The 15,165-nt window shown below is 42.3% G+C and overlaps 1 protein-coding gene across 6 annotated transcripts in view; it reads left to right on the top strand.

Moving 5' to 3' along the window:
* Positions 1–15,165, top strand: part of LOC126426773 (zinc finger protein 723-like) — a 203,167-nt gene that overhangs the window by 142,590 nt on the left and 45,412 nt on the right. The window lies entirely within an intron of this gene.

Here is a 15,165-nt window from a genome sequence, read left to right as displayed (position 1 = left end):
TTTATGTTGGACACCCAGTTAAAATTATAACATTCAACCATTTAAACAAAATGCTATTATAAAAAGATTCAGTGTATCTTGACATTATTATTATGTTCGCCTTGTTGTTATTCCTGGGAGCCGGGCACGGCACAGCAGTCTCTTGCTGCACTTGCAGTGACGTCAAGCATAGCGCTACTCCTTGTCTCTCCATGAAGTCCATCAGGAATACCTCATGCAAATTAATATACATAATATAGATAGATTTAACTCTCAAAATGACTTTTCTAGTCATTTTTACCAAAACAAATAAGTATGTACACATGTTCATTTATATGTCAAGTAAGTACAGAATTTTCCTATCAATTGAATTGTTTCCTTTTCTGAAACACTTATCGATAAAATAATGGGAAATATCACAAGCTCTCAAGCTCTGAATGTAGATGCAAACTATCCTGCTAAAGCTTCCTAGTATTGTTCGGGGAACCAACATCGACACTTTATAGACCAATCCTGAGCGTAGGTCGGGCTGTGGTTTTCTCCATGTGTGAGTAATCTGTCACTCTAAAACTGAACTGGTTGCGTACGACGATGACGTACGTATGTCTCACTACCAGTGGATGCGTCTCTGTGAACAATCTGGTAAGCACTTAAGTGTGAATTGCAGAAAAGTTGCGCAATGCAAATGTACCTTTCTCTCTCTCCCTGTACTTTATCGTCATTGCTTTCAGGACTTCAAAAATCTAATTCTGCCTTTCACTGTTGTTTGATACTGTGAAGAGACAATTGTTTCTCCTTCTTTGTCTATTATTACTTGCAAATTCAGAATTCCTCCTCCTGGTTTCTCACTGTTTCCTAGAGTCATATTGATCTTAGCTGAATTTGTTGAGTAGATGGACAGTTTGTCTCTTCCCCTCCTATTGTTGTTGTTGTGGTCTTCAGTCCAGAGACTGGTTTGATGCAGCTCTCCATGCTACTCTATCCTGTGCAAACTTCTTCATCTCCCAGTACCTACTGCAACCTACATCCTTTTGAATCTGTTTAGTGTATTCATCTCTTGGTCTCCCTCTGCGATTTTTACCCTCCACGCTGCTCTCCAATACTAAATTGGTGATCCCTTGATGCCTCAGAATATGCCCTACCTTCTTCTTGTCAAGTTGTGCCACAAATTTCTCTTGTCTCCAATTCTATTCAACACCACCTCATTAGTTATGTGATCTGCCCATCTAATCTTCAGCATTCTTCTGTAGCACCACATTTCGAAAGCTTGTATTCTCTTCTTGTGTAAACTATTTATCATCCACATTTCACTTCCATTCATGGCTACACTCCATACAAATACTTTCAAAAACGACTTCCTGACACGTAAATCAATACTCGATGTTTACAAATTTCTCTTCTTCAGAAACGATTTCCTTGCCATTGCCAGTCTACATTTTATATCCTCTCTACTTCGACCGTCATCAGTTATTTTGCTCCCCAAATAGCAAAACTAATCTAATTCCCTCAGCATCACCCGACTTAATTTCACTACACTCCATTATCCTCGTTTTGCTTTTGTTGGTGTTCATCTTATATCCTCGTTTCAAGACATTGTCCATTCCGTTCAACTGCTCACCCAAGTCCTTTGCTGTCTCTGACAGAATTACAATGTCATCGGCGAACCTCAACGTTTTTATTTCTTCTCCATGGATTTTAATTCCTACTCCGAATTTTTCTTTTGTTTCCTTTACTGCTTGCTCAATACACAGATTGAATAACATCAGGGAGAGGCTACAACCCTGTCTCACTCCCTTCCCAACCACTGCTTCCCTTTTGTGCCCATCGACTGCCATCTGGTTTCTGTACAAATTGTAAATAGCTTTTCGTTCCCTGTATTTTACTCCTGCCACCTTAATTTGAAAGAGAGTATACCAGTCAACATTGTCGAAAGCTTTCTCCAAGTCTACAAATGCTAGAAACTTAGGTTTGCCTTTCCTTAATCTGTTTTCTAAGATAAGCCGTAGGGTGAGTATTGCCTCACGTGTTCCAATATTCCTACGGAATCCAAACTGATCTTCCCCGAGGTCGGCTTCAACTAGTTTTTCCATTCGTCTGTGAAGAATTCACATTAGTATTTTGCAGCCGTGACTTATTAAACTGATAGTTCGGTAATTTTCACATCTGTCAACACCTGCTTTCTTTGGGATTGGAATTATTATATTCTTCTTGAAGTCTGAGGGTATTTCACCTGTCTCATACATCTTGCTCAACAGATGGTAGAGTTTTGTCAGGACTGGCTCTCCCAAGGCCGTCAGTAGTTCTAATGGAATGTTGTCTACTCCCAGGGCCTTGTTTCGACTCAGGTCTTTCAGTGCTCTGTCAAACTCTTCACGCAGTATCGTGTCTCCTATTTCATCTTCATCTACATCCTCTTCCATTTCCATAATATTGTCCTCAAGTACATTTCCCTTGTATAGACCCTCTATATACTCCTTCCACCTTTCTGCTTTCCCTTCTTTGCTTAGAACTGGGTTTCCATCAAAGCTCTTGATATTCTTGCAAGTGGTTCTCTTTTCTCCAAAGGTCTTTTTAATTTTCCCGTAGGCAGTATCTATCTTACCCCTAGTGATATGCGCCTCTACATCCTTACATTTGTCCTCTAGCCATCCCTACTTAGCCATTTTGCACTTCCTGTCGATCTCATTTTTGAGACGTTTGTATTCCTTTTTGCCTGCTTCATTTACTGCATTTTTGTATTTTCTCTTTTCATCAATTAAATTCAATATCTCTTCTGTTACCCAAGGATTTCTACTAGCCCTCGTCTTTTTACCTACTTGATCCTCTGCTACCTTCACTATTTCATCTCTCAAAGCTACCCATTCTTTCTTTCCGCCATTCTTGTCTATTTTTCCCTAATGCTCTTCCTGAAGCTCTTTACAACCTCTGGTTCTTTCAGTTTATCCAGGTCCCATATCCTCAATTTCCCACCTTTTTGCAGTTTCTTCAGTTTTAATCTACAGTTCATAACCAATAGATTGTGGTTAGGGTCCACATCTGTCCCTGGAAATGTCTTAAAATTTAAAACCTGGTTCCTGAATCTCTGTCTTGCCATTATATAATCTATCTGATACCTTCCAGTATCTCCAGGCTTCTTCCATGTATACAACCTTCTTTCATGATTCTTGAACCAAGTGTTAGCTATGATTAAGTTATGCTCTGTGCAAAATTCTACCAGGCGGCTTCCTCTTGCATTCCTTGCTCCCATTCCTTATTCACCTACTACGTTTCCTTCTCTTCCTTTTCCTACTGTCGAGTTCCAGTCACCGATGACTATTAAATTTTCGTCTCCCTTCACTATCTGAATTATTTTTTTTTATGTCATGATACATTTCATCAATCTCTTCGTCATCTGCGGAGCTAGTTGGCGGATAAACTTGTACTACTGTGGTAGGCATGGGCTTCGTATCCCCTCCTATACACTATCCTAATCCATTTGCAAGCATGAGACATCAGAGAGACTTGGTCCATTTCTGCGATAATGGTGGTTACACGAAAATGTGGTTGTGTGGCCACAAGTAACGTCACCTCAGATTTATACCGATAAAGATAGTAGACAGCGACATGCAATCAAACAGTCTTGCTAGTCAGTATTTGAGAATCAAATTAATGAAGGCTTCTGTAACAGAATGCAAATGGCTGATTCACTTGCCAGCTCTAGTACATATTCCCAGTAGGCAGTTAACAAGTAACTGCCAGAGACGTGTCTGTATCTACATCTGCGTCTACATCCATACCCCGTAAGCCAATGTTCAGTCTGTGGCCTACAGTACCCTATACCATTACTAGTCGTTTCCTTTCCTGTTCCATTTGCAAATAGAGTGAGGGAAAAACAACTGTCTATAGGCCTCCATGTGAGCCCTAATTTCTCATATCTTATCTTCACAGTCCTTACATGAAACGTTTTGGTGGCAGTAAAATTGCTTTGCAGTCAGCTTCAATTGCCAGTTCTCTATGTTTTCTCAACATTGCTTTTTGAAAAGAACGCCACCTTCCCTCCAGGGATTCCTATTTGAGTTCGCGAAGCATCACCGTAACACTTAACTTGCCATTCAGACATACTGGTAACAACTCTATCCCCCCGCCTCTGAACACTTCGATGTCTTCCTTCAATCCCACCTGGTAAGGATCCAAAACACACGAGCAGTATTCGAGACTAGATCGCACCAGTGGCCTATATCCGGTCTCCTTTACAGGTGAACCGCTCTTTCCAAAAATTCTCCCAATAATTTCACCTTCCCTACCACAGTTCTCACACGCTCGTGCCACCTCATTCGTATCGCTTTGCATCGTTACGTCCAGATATTTAAACGGCTTGACTGTGTCAAGCAGGGCGTTAATAATTCTGTATCTGAACATCACAGGTTTGTTCTTCCTACTCATCTGCATTAACTTACTTTTGTCCACATTTAGGGCTAGCTGCCATTCATCGCACCAACTGGAAATTTTGTCTCGTATCTCCCTTCACTCACTCAACTTCGGAACCTTACCATGCACCACGGCATCGTCAGCAGACCACCACAGATTGCTGCCCACCCTGTCTGCCAAACCATTAATGTTTATAGAGAGTGTTATCTGTCCTATTACACTTCCCTGGGGCACTCCTGACAATACTCTTGTTGCTGTTGAGGACAGTATACTGGGTTCTATGATTTAACAAGTCTTTGAGCCATTTGCATGTCTGTGAACTTGTTCCGTACGTTTGCACCTCCGTTAACAGCCCACAGTAGCGCACCGTGTCAACCACTTTTCGGAAATCTGGGAATATAGAAACTGCATTTTGCCCTTCGTCCATACTTCTCAGTATATCTTGCGAGAAAAGGGTATGCTGAGTTTTGCACGGGTGATGCTTTCTAAAACCGCATTGATACATGGACATAAGTTTCTTGCTCTCAAAAAAGTTTGTTATATTCGAACTGAGAATATGTTCAAAAATTCTGCATCAAACAGAAGCTAGGGATATGGTCTGTAATTTTGTAGGTCCATTCTTTTATCTTTCTTAACGAACTTTTTCCAGTTGCTTGGGCCTTTGTGCTGGGTGAGAGATTCACGATAAATGCCAACTAAGTAAGGGGTCAGTGTCCTAGAGTACTCTTCGTAAAACCGAATTAGGATTCCAGTGGACCTGGTGATTTATTTGTTTTCAAATTTTTCGGTTGCTTCTCTAGGCCAGATATTTTTATCATGATGTCGTCCGTATGGGAGTCTGCCTGATGGTCAAACAACAGTATGCTTGTATGGTTCACCTGTGTGAGTAATTTCTTGAACGGGAAATTTAAAACATTGACTATTGTTTTGCTATCTTCAACTGCCACACCAAAGTGGTCAGTGAGGGACTGAACAGAAACCTTAGGCCTGCTTAGCGGTTTTATGTAAGACGAGAATTTTCTCGGGTTCTCTGCCAGATGTTTTGCTAAAGTGTGACGGTGATAGTTGTATGGTTTGTGCATAGATCTTCCCACAGAGGCACGAATCTCTACTAGCCTTCCCTTGTCATCATTTGTGCGTTCCCTTTTGAACCGAGAGTCTAACTGCCTCTGCTTCCTCAGTATCGTACGAATTTCGTTATTAAAGCGTGGCAGGTCTCTACCATCCTTTATCCACTTATTAAATGCAGACTGGCAATGGCAAGGAAAGCGTTTCTGAAGAAGAGAAATTTGTTAACATCGAGTATAGATTTAAGTGTCAGGATGTCGTTTCTGAAAGTATTTGTACGGAGTGTAGCCATGTATGGAAGTGAAACGTGGACGATAAATAGTTTAGACAAAGAGAGAATAGAATCTTTTGAAATGTGGTGCTACAGAAGAATGCTGAAGATTAGATGGGTAGATCACATAATTAATGAGGAGGTATTGAATAGGATTGGGGTGAAGAGAAATTTGTGGCACAACTTGACTAGAAGAAGGGATCGCTTGGTAGGACCTGTTTTGAGGTATAAAGGGATCACCAATTTAGTATTGGAGGGCAGCGAGGAGGGTAAAAATCGTAGAGGGAGACCAAGAGACGAATACACTAAGCAGATTCAGAAGGATGTAGGTTGCAGAACGTACTGGGAGATGAAGAAGCTTGCACAGGATAGAGTAACATGGAGATCTGCATCAAACCAGTCTCCGGATTGAAGACCACAACAACAACATCCACTTACTAGGCACATAACTCTTGAGACTTCGATTTACAACCTGCTTAAACTTTGCCCATAATTCCCCTACCTCTATCTTACTGGTATTACGTGACGCCAATTCACTGTCTAAGTGAGATGCTAATAATTACTTATCCACTTTATCTGGCAGAAACACTCACCTATCTTTCTCGGCTGATTTATTAGCTTTCATAATTACAGTCGCCGTAATGATATCAGAATCACTCCGTCGATAACATCTGGCACTACAAATATGTAGTTACAAGGTCTAAGAGATTAGGTCTGAGGTATTTCCATTATGTGTGGGTCACAGAAACAGCTGCTTAAGGCTGTTTTCAAAAAATGTGTTCGAAAGTACTTGGCAAGATCGTCTGTGTGTGCCCTCCCAGAATGAATCGAAAGACCTCTTCGTTTGTACTCGGTCGGCTGAAGTCGTCTCCGACTAGTATTGCACGATCTGAGACTTTACACGCTACTGGCCGTACACTTTCTTACAATGGCTCTAGAACTCTCACAGTGGAATTTGGTAGCTGGTAAAAACATCCAACAATTCACTTGATTCCACCTAGACCTGTTATACGTGATGAGATAATTTCACTGTCACGTTTAACTTTGGCCTCAACATTGACAATATTTTTGTCGACTACAGTGAACACTTCGCCTCTGTGGCTTCTAATCTGTCTTTATGATATATGTCCCGTGACTTTCTAAATATCTCAGAGGTTTTTACTTTAGGTTTCAGCCAGCTCTCGCTCTCTAGTAATTTGATTGCTAAAAGTTACCTGGAGGGCAGTAAATTTGAGAACTTTGTTACGAATACTTTGAAAAGTTACAAATGAAATTTTTATAGTTGAAGCGTCTTTAATCTGAATGTGATCTGACTTTTCTTTCTGTGTAACATCTGGTGATAGTCCACCGAACAATCTCAAACTACCGCCTAGCTCCGTGTGCACTCCACAAGTACTCTGCTACCCGAGCAGCTGCTTCCTCTGTGTGGTGCTCCCCTGACCTGTCGAGGGGAATCTTACAGACCTCCAGCCGATAATGCGGGTCTAGAAATCTGTAGCCGAGACTCTCGCAGAGTCTGCAAAGCCTCCGGCCGAGACCCTCCGCTCGGCTCTGAACAGGGGACCCCTGTCGGCTCTCGGAACGGTGCTACAAACTGCGAGCTCCGCTCGCACCCCGCGTGCGAGGCCGGCGGTCTCCGCCACCTCTGCCAGCGAGACGTACGAACTGAGGACGGCCTCGACCCACGCCGCAAACACTGTCGGCGCTGACGCGAGCCACTACTCGCAGACGACCGCGCCCCTCACGCTCGATAGCCGCAGGCGGGGCACCCTCCACGTCTCGGACGGGGCCCACCGGCACAGCCGTAACGAGTGTACACTTGCTTTCTTTCCAGACCTTAATGCTGTCTTCCTAAGGGGCACCGTAAAGCACCTGACATCGGAGCTCCCGGTAACTATCGAACCCCTGGCCACGTGTGCCTGCTCAGACCGTGCCGAAGGGGCAGCCACGTGTCCACTCGCAGCGTGAATAGGCAGTGTGGGTCACTCGGCCTTCTGCCTCGAGTGACGCGAACACGTTGCCGCCCGCCACTCGCCCTGCCGTGAAGGCGGATCCACTGCATCCGGGTCACTAGTAGGTACCTCGGCAGCAGAGTTCCGGACAAAACGAGTGGCACCTCGTGTGTCCTGTGTGACGTGCCAGGTTCTCTGACACTGCCAAGCTTTGTGAGGCAGCAGACTGAAGGTGGCCGACTGTAGCCAAAAGTGCATTCGACTGTTCGCGAACTGCGGTCAGCTCCTCCCGAGTCTGCGCCCGGCAGGGCACACGTGTTATCTGTCCTAGCGAGACTAACTGAAGAAGTGAACTGTAGAACCGGACAGAAACCTATATATGAGGGTGGTTTCTAAAGTTCTCGGAATGGAATAGAAAAATAATTCTTACATCACTGAAACTTTTTTTTATTTTTCAGTGTAGTCTCCTTGCAGGTTTATGTACTCTATCCGACGATGTTCCGATGCCTCGATCCCATCTCGAAGATGAGTTTCCTCCAGGTCTGCAAAATAGTTGTCAACTTGGGCTGTCAATTCTTTGTTTGGAGTGAATCTTTTGCCACCGAGAAAAATTTTCAGTTTTGGGAAGAGATGGAGTCATATAGATGGGTGTGGCAACAATTCGTACCTTAGTTCGTGTAATTTTGCCATGGCGACGGCACGTGTGTGCGGGCGCGCATTGTCTCGATGGAAGGTGACTTTCTTTCTTGCTAAACCTGGCCGTTTTTCACAGGTCTTTTGTTGCAACTTGTCCCTGAGGTTGGCGTAGTATTCTCCAGTAATTGTTTGCCCAGTGGAGAGATAATATACAAACAGAATTCCCTTCACATCCCAGAACACTGGTGCCGTGACCTTTCCCGCCGAAGGAATTGTCTTTGCTCTCTTTGGTGGCGCAGAATCATCATGTTTCCACTGGTTTGACTGTTGTTTTGTCTTTGGGGTATACTAGTGCACCCAAGTTTCATCTGTGGTCACAAACCGGCACAAAAAATCTTGTACGTTTCACCTAAAACGGATCAAACATTGTTCCAATATGTCCGTACTTGTGCGTTTTTGATCCAGCGTCAATAGTCGTGGCACCTATCTTGCAGATAATTTTTTAATTTCTAATTCTTCAGTTAAAATGTGATACACCCTTTCAGATGACGTCTGGAAAGCGTGAGCAGTTTCACACACTTTCGATCGGCAGTCCTTTGTAACCATTTTGTGCACTTTTGCAATCATTTCTGGAGTAGTGACACATCTTGGCCGACCTCTGCGCGGGTCATCATCTAAGCCCTCCCGGTCAAATTTGAATTCATTTGTCCACTTGGCAACAGTTGACTATGAAGGAGCAGAGTCCTCAGTGTATTCTGGAGGTCGTCCTTTGCTTTCGTACCTTTCTTTATGAAGTACTTAATCGCTGCTCGAATCTCGATTCCCCCCCTCCCTCTCCCGTCTTCGCAAATCACTACGTGGAAACAACAGAGCCACATCTCTAGCGCAGCTCTCTTCCGAGAGCACTGACCGTCACGTGTTTACAGGCAACAGTCCAATGAACATGTGAACAACTCGTTGCGCTAGCACTGACCTCTCGTGGTGATTCCGAGGACTTTTCAAACCACCCTTGTATGCACTTGCTTCCCTCCTGATGTGTCACCACTGGACACTGATGTTTTAAGGGGACCAGGACATTATGAGGACCCAAAAAACTGAAGTTTATGCAATAAAATTTGTGATTGTTCCTGTTCTAAAATTATATAGTTTATATATAGTGTAGTGCCTCATCATTTTTATGTTTAAATGCCTTTCTAAAGCAGATTCAGCCCATGAATGCCTAATTGTCTCATTACTGTCAAACACAAAACCTTGTCTAAAATGTCTCTTTATTTAATTTTGGCACCGCTATTTCATGGCAACTCGTTTGTGTAATATCCTTTAAGGACATATTGACTGTAGTATGAGCAGGGATTTATCGCAGTCGATCTTTCTGTCGACAAAGGTAGATTACTCGAGTTTATTTACATTTCTTACTTGACTGTGTATTTCAACCATTTCATATTCTAAAATCCCAAAAATGAGTAAGTTCAATTCCAGTCCTAAATTTTGCGGTAATAACCACGAGTGTGCCATTGGAAAATGTAAAAATGAAGAAATTGCTACACTGCAGCAAAGTGGGTTTAGGCCTAAGAGCTCACCAGGCAGTGCTTCAGAATGCAAATTGCAACATCTTACTGAAAATGTACTTGAGGTTGGTGTTGTCAGAGATGAAAATAAAGGTTACATTTTAATTAGTAAGTGGAAGTTTTCAGAATTAGTTTTGTCTGTTACTAAAAGTTAATACTGTAAGTTAAAAATCCCTTACGTGTAGTGAGGATGTAAGAGAAGAGGCCTATTCAGCAAAATTGTAGTGGAATGTCAAGTGTGTGAAGTAATGAAACATACGATGTCATCTGCGATAACATGCAACATGAAGTGGATATTCTCCTTGCTTATGCCACGAGGTATTATTGGGAAGGGGAATAAAGCAGTCCAGATGTTCTGTACTACCGTGTATCTCCCACCGCCACCTGTTAGATTTGAGAGGTATTATAAAGGTTTGCGTATTGCCGTAACAGAAGTCAGCGAAGCATGTGTACAGAGGCCAGTGAAAGAAACTAGAGATATTTGCGAATCTACTGATATTGTTGCTGTGTTGGACAGTTCCTGGTAGAAGAGAGGCCATGCCATACATAGCAGAATGGAGTTGTCACAATTGCCCTTGTATATACGGGCAAGGTGCTGGACTATCAATGTCTGACAGAACTCTGCCAAGGCTGTGCCGACAAGGTAAATGAACACGAATATGTCAAAAACTTCAAAATTTTCAGTGGTGGTATGGAAAGCAAGGGGCAGTGTGTATTTTTAGTAGGTCAATTGTTAGATGTGGTGTGTGATACACTCACTATCTTGGTGGTGGTGGCTGTAATGGCTTCAGTAGTGCTGTGACTGCTAAACCATATGGGAGCAAGACTAAGGAAATTTTGCAAGGATATGTGGAAAGGGGGAGGGGGGGGGGGGGGGAATTCTCTCATGACAGTGCAATTGATGTATGAGGCAGGACGAAACATCAAATCAGAAATTGAAAACATCACAGAGTATTATGGTCTGACAAGCTGGAGAGGCAGCAAAAATGTTAGTGGGGTGAGGAAAGTGATTTGGGCAACTTTGTTTCACAGAATATCCACCGTTGAGCATCCACAGCATGGCCTCTTCCCAAAAGGAAACACTTTGTGGTGCAAGTATTGTAGGTGTGAAGCAAATGGACAAAATCGTACACCTGCATACGCCATGCCAGAAACTGTTATGGTAGAACTAGAGCCAATATATCAAGATCTTTCAGGTCCTAAACTCTTGGAAAAATTTTTACATGGCAAAACACAGAAAGTTTCAGTAGTTGCATTTGGGAATGTTTGCCAGAAATTTTTTGTTAGCCTGCCATAATACATTGTAATGATGGAATAACAAGCTGATAAAAAACCACGAGCAGACCAGGCATCAGAGCTGGGGACAATATGAAATGCAGGCTACTATGAGTGGACAGGCAGCATGTCGCTGAAGCTGAAAAAGCTTCTCAAAGTGTGACAGAGAAGCCCAGAATAACAAGGAAAACTAAAGAAGATGAAAAGGACACCAAGATTACGGAGCGGGAATGTTTGGACACATTATCATTGAGAAGAAAATGACATGTGCAACAAATACTAACAAAGAGATAGAGGGGCTGGCCAGTACTTGCCTCACCTCAGTACAGCCGATAGAGTCACAAAACAGAACAGAAAATTTACGTTCCTAGCTTTCGGAACTTTGTTCCTTCGTCAGGGAGGAGAGAGGGGGAAAGAAAGGGAAGAAGGGAAAGTGGATTCAGTTACTCACAACCCAGGTTATGAAGCAACAGGGAAAGGTAAACAGGGAGGGTAGCAAGGATGGAGGCATGGTTGTCAGAGGGAAGCCAAAGATATTCTACTGTAAGTACTGTGCCACCTTCAAACCAAAGAGGATGCGTACAGAAGTAAAGAGGTATATTGTATAAAGATAAACACAACTATGTAGGATGAAAAGATGCGTGAATGGCTAAAGAGGAAAGGGAAAGAGGAGAAGACTGAAGAGTAAATGGGAGTGAGGTTGTTTAACGTAGGTTCAGTCCAGGCGGATGGCGGGTTGAAAGGATGTGTCGGAGTGCAAGTTCCCATCTCCGCGTTTCAGAGGGACTGGTGTTGGGTGGGAGAAGCCAAATGACACGTACATTGTAGCAGGTTCCTAGGTCCCTAGAATTATGCTGGAGGGCATGCTCTGCTACTGGGTATTGGACATCTCCTAGGTGGACAGTTTGTCTGTGTCCGTTCATGCGCTCAGCCGGCTAAGTTGTTGTCATACCGATGTAAAAGCCTGTGCAGTGTAGGCATGTCAGCTGATAAATGACATGCATAGCTTTAGTTTCAGTTTCCTGTAATCATCGTTTTTGCATACTTAGGTATCGTTCTCTTGTCCAATATTAAAGCAACAAAAACAAAATTTTGCACAAATAATAGTTTAGTGTATGCTTACACAGTAAACCACATTATATAACATTCCATGAAATATTGTAAGCTGGAGCATATCATATGTTCTTAAATTATTAAAAGAAACATTGAGTTTTTAAAAGCAATGGAAAAACCAGGGTGGAATGTGACAGTATTATGAAAAGGATAGTCGGTACTCACCATACAGCAGAGATACCGAGTTGCTGAAAGGCACAACAAAAAGACTGTTGGAAAGTTAGCTTTCGGGCAACAAGGCCTTTCACACACACACACACATACACATACACACACACACACACACACACACACACACACACACACACACAATGACCACAGTCTCTGGCAGCTAGAGCCACACTGGCTCCAAATTTCTTTCACGTGTAGGTTACAATATACAGTTAACAATAGTTCAGAACAGCCAGCACAAGAAACTTGCAATATTAATTTGGCTTAAGTTTCATTCCAATATCTATCAATGTTTTTAAGTTACTACATTTCAAAATGCTAGTAATAACTACAGGCCATGAGGTCCAGATCCTCTTAGTGAGCTGCTCATAGAAAAATGAAAACTGCAGTACAGATTGCCTGAATTTACACTTGCAGCTACAGAACGTGTTATGAAGCCTCTGAAATACAAAAATATGCACATAATTTAAGAAATATGCTACTAGTAAAACACAGAAATAGCTAAATATTTAACTTGCTGCTTTGGAGTTGTGAACAGGTGACAGCAGAGGGCCCGGTTGACCGTCTCTGTCACCACCCTTTTGAGTCACAGCTGCTGAAAGTGGAACTTGTAGACACACACACTAATAGGAGTTGAGGAATGTCCTATCTTTAAAGAAATAGCAATTTTTCTTTCTTGGGTCATTCACTGTTTACACTGGTCAACAATGAAAATGTTTTGGGCTCAAAAATAGTTGGTTCTTATGTACGTCCATCTCCTGAATTAAAAAAACAACCATCAAATGAAAGATTAGCTCTTGCTTTTGAGATAAAGTGACATTTCATTTTTATAGTCAACATTTTCAGTTTTGGGGGAATTTGTTATCGGAGTTGGCAGACCTGTCCAATAACAAAACACAAATGACATTAAGCTGTTTGTAAGTCATAAACATAGGTAGTGTTGCTGTGGCTGTGTGTTTTATACAGTTTCTGCTGTAATTAAAGCAGAATTTCTGGTTTGAGAGTGCTTTTGTAGTGTAAAATTTGTAAAAATGCCACGAAAATGTGCAAATAAGGGGAATAATTTTTGTTACATTTGTGGCGAAATGACATTTTCTTCGCAGAAACGCAAGCTGACGCCTCTTGTGAAGATTGCCTACCGGCGTTATTTCGGTATGGAAGTAGGGACCAGGATAGGTCTTGGGCCCCACATATATGTTGCAACGCAGTGTTCAGTAACACTGCGAGAATGGCTGAAAAATAAGAAATGACCTATGGTTTTTGCTGTGCCTGGGGAATGATTGGAGCCTACAAACCATACAGATGACTGCTATTTCTGCTTGACTCCACTTATAGAGGCAGGATTGTGTGTGAAGAAAAGAAGAACAGATCAGTACCCGAATGTTTGATCTGCTAATCGACCCATTCCGCATCCAGATAGTTGACTAGTTCCTACTCCACTTGAAAATTGTCTCCACATGAAAATTGTGTATTTGAAATAGAAAATAAAGACAGTGTGGAACAAAAAGAAAAAGAAGAAGAAGAAGAAGAACCAAACAAGCTTTCAACATCATATGACCCTGATTTTGAGGGAAAAGATGATAAAGCTCACAGAGTGAGTCAAGCGGAATTGAGTGATCTCTTTAGAGACATCAAAGGAAAAGGCAGAAATTCTTGGGTCTCGACAAAAGCAATGTAATCTTCTCGAAAGTGATGTCACAGTCTCACAGTATAGAAAATGTCACGTGGAACTGCTTCCCTTTTTGGAGAAGATAAACTATCTTGTTGTTTGCTGCAACATTGATGAAATCTTTGAATTTGAACCGTGATCCAACTGAATGGAGGCTGTTCATAGACTCCCCCGAGCTTAGTTTGAAACCTGTGTTACTTCACAATGGCAACGGTCTTCCTTCTACTCCTGTTGGTCGTGCTGTTCACCTGAAGGTGATGTATTCAAATAGGACAGCCATGTTGGACTCAATCAAATATCAGGAACACAAATGGTTAATCTGTGATGATCTAAAAGTCATTACCATACTCCTAGGACTGCAGCTGGGGTACACAAAACATTGCTGCTTCTTATGTATGTGTGACAGTAGGGATAGGAAATAACATTATATTAAAGCAGACTGGCCTGCAAGAAATCTTAACCCTTGCGAGAAAAATGTCCGTGCCGAGCCTGTCGTGGACACAAAGGTTGTTGTTCTCCTACCCCTGCACATCCAGCTGGGTTTGATGAAAAATTTTATCAAATGTATGAACCAAGAAGGATGGTTCTTTAAGTAAATAATAGAGAAATTTCCGAAATTAAGTGATGCAAAAGGTAGGGCAGGTATTTTTATCGGGCCACAAAATTGAAAACTTGTAAAGGATCCTGCAGTTGACCGAGTTTTGGAGGGGGAAGAAAAGGAAGCTTGGGAAGCCTTCCAGGGATTTTTAGGTAACAAAAGAGATGATAACTACACTCAGTTGGCGACAGTGCTCTAGCAAAAATACCACAACCTTCGATGCAATATGTCCCTTAAAATCCATTTTCTCCACTCCCCTCTAGACTTTTTCCCTACTAGTTTTAAAGCTGACAGTGATGAACATGGAGAAAGATTCCATAAGGACATTTCTGTTATGAAACAAAGATATCAGGGCGATTGGAACAAAGCAGTGTGTGTGGATTACTGTCTGTCTTTGTGTAGGGATGCTATGGAACTCCATTACGACAGACAAACTAAAAAATGACGGCCTCGTGCAG

This window comes from Schistocerca serialis, chromosome 11 (assembly GCF_023864345.2).
Source record: "Schistocerca serialis cubense isolate TAMUIC-IGC-003099 chromosome 11, iqSchSeri2.2, whole genome shotgun sequence".
NCBI classification, from domain to species: domain Eukaryota; kingdom Metazoa; phylum Arthropoda; class Insecta; order Orthoptera; family Acrididae; genus Schistocerca; species Schistocerca serialis.
This window is presented reverse-complemented; position numbering and strand designations above follow the sequence as displayed.